At 43.0% G+C, this 2449-nt stretch overlaps 1 pseudogene; it reads right to left on the bottom strand.

Annotated features, from left to right (window-relative positions):
- LOC105502114 overlaps positions 1 to 332 on the bottom strand; it is a 12631-nt pseudogene extending 12299 nt beyond the window's left edge.
- Between the last annotated feature and the right edge of the window lie 2117 nt (positions 333 to 2449).

Raw genomic sequence — 2449 nt, 5'->3', positions numbered from 1 at the left:
GGGGTTTCACCATGTTAGCCAGGATGGTCTCCATCTCCTGACCTCGTGATCCACCCGTCTCGGCCTCCCAAAGTGCTGGGATTACAGGCTTGAGCCACCGCGCCCGGCCCGTCCTTCCTTTTCAACTTCTTTGGGTCAGTTTGAGCTACCACAGCATCTGGACATTGAGCTGCTTTGGTCTGGACTTGCCTCAGGTATTCCTGAGGCATCCTCAGGGATAATGAGGGATGGAAACCTTCTGTCTGGTGGCAGAGCTCTACTGGCAGTAGCCGGGGTATCAACTCTTCCACTGCAGACTCTGCTCGTACCCATGCCATGATTTTCAACCCAGCCAGTTCCCCACAGAATCTTTTTCTATTCCCTTTCTCTTCCCAACTTATGTATCCATTTAGTTTTATCTATATCTTTATTCCTTCCAATTGAAACAAACTTTAAGTAACTTGTAAAATAGAAAAAAATATTTTTTTCTCAATGCTTTTACATGCTTTTACAACTTTCCTTGCCAAAAATATATCTTGCTTTTATTTATACATTTTGTATACAGAACTGTTTCTTTTATATCTAGTAGGTTTCTTGTTTGTTTGTTTGTTTTGAGATGGAGTCTCTGTCATCCAGGCTGGAGTGCAGTGGCACCATCTCGGCTCACTGCAACCTCGGCCTCCGTGGTTGAACTCCTGGGCTGCAGTTATTCACTTGTGTTAGCCTCGCAAAATTGCAGGCGTGAGTCATCACAATCAGCCCAATTTTTGTTTATTAAGAGATCTATCGAAATATATTTTTCTATATTGCATATAAATAAGATGCCAAAGTATAAAACTTATGTTTAATAATTAATGTTTCAGTATTTTAACTTACTTAGAAATGACTCAGACATTTTGTGATTATCTGTTACTTAATTTAACATAATATGACTTAATAATTTATTTCATTTTATTTTATTTTATTTTATTTTGGCCGGGCGCAGTAGCTCACGCCTGTAATCCCAACACTTTGGGAATCTGAGGCAGGCAGATCACTTGAGGTCGGGCGTTCGAGACCACCCTCACCAACATGGAGAAACCACGTCTCTACTAAAAATACAAAATTAGCCGAGCATGGTGGCACATGCTTGTAATGCCAGCTACTCGGGAGGCTGAGGCAGGAGAATTGCTTGAACCCATGAGGTGAAGGTTGTGGTGAGCAGAGATCACACCATTGCACTCTAGCCTGGGCAACAAGAGCGAAATTCCATCTCCAAAAAAAAAAAAATTTCACTATGTTGCTCAGGCTGGTCTTAAACACCCGGGCTCAAGTGATCCTCAGCTTCCAAAAGTACTGGGATTATAGGCATGAGACACCACACACAGCCTTTATTTTACTAACAAATTTAAAGCTAGTTTTATTTATCAAAAATTGTCACATAAACATAGCACATATAGACATATAGGCAGACAAACAGAAGTACATCTTGTAGCTTTCATAAAAACTTATCATTTGCTGGCTTTCAAACAGTTTTTCTTGCCATGTGTTATGGTGCATGCCTGTAATCCCAGCTACACAGGAGACTGAGGTGACAGCATTTAAGCCCAGGACTTTGAGACCATTCTGGACAACATAGTGACGTACTATCTCAACAACAAAAAACAAAAATGACTGGGTGCAGTGGCTCATGCCTGTAATCCCATCACTTTGGGAGGCTGAGGAGGGCGGATCATTTGAGGTCAGGAGTTCAAGACCAGCCTGGCCACCACAATGAAACCCTGTCTCTACTAAAAATACAAAAATTACCCAGGCATGATGGCGCGAGCCTGTAGTCCCAGCAACTCAGGAGGTAGAGGCAGGAGAATCGCTTGAACCCAGGAGGCGGAGATTGCAATGAGCTGAGATCATGCCATTGAACTCCAGCCTGGGCTACAGAGTGAGACTCTGTCTCAAAAAATTGCAAAAATAAAATAAATAAATAAATAAATAAATAGTTTTTCTTTTTGCCATTCAGACTATCAGTCTTCTAGTTACCTGTTTTATTACCCTAAACAATTGTTAGCTAGGCAGTACTAAATTTGCGTGTCTAAAGGGATGAATCTTAGGTAAAACAAGGTAGAAAATTTAGATCTCAAAGGCACAGAGCTTAAACCAGGCCCACATATTGTACCATCATTTGCCCAAACCAAGGAAGAATGGGTAAAAGCCCAGTTAAGACAAGATGCCGAGCTGGGCAACAGAATGAAACTCTGTCTCAAAAGAAAAAACCAAAACAGGCTGGGCACGGTGGCTCACGTCTGTAATCCCAGCCCTTTGGGAGGCGGAGACGGGCGGATCACGAGGTCAGGAGATCGAGACCATCCTGGCTAACACGGTGAAACCCCGTCACTACTAAAAAAATACAAAAAACTAGCTGGGCGAGGTGGCGGGCGCCTGTAGTCCCAGCTACTCGGGAGGCTGAGGCAGGAGAATGGCCTAAACCCGGGAG

Source organism: Colobus angolensis, unplaced genomic scaffold, assembly GCF_000951035.1.
Source record: "Colobus angolensis palliatus isolate OR3802 unplaced genomic scaffold, Cang.pa_1.0 Scaffold77, whole genome shotgun sequence".
NCBI lineage: Eukaryota > Metazoa > Chordata > Mammalia > Primates > Cercopithecidae > Colobus > Colobus angolensis.
Note: the sequence above shows the minus strand (reverse complement) of the source record. Positions and strands in the feature narration are given on the sequence as shown.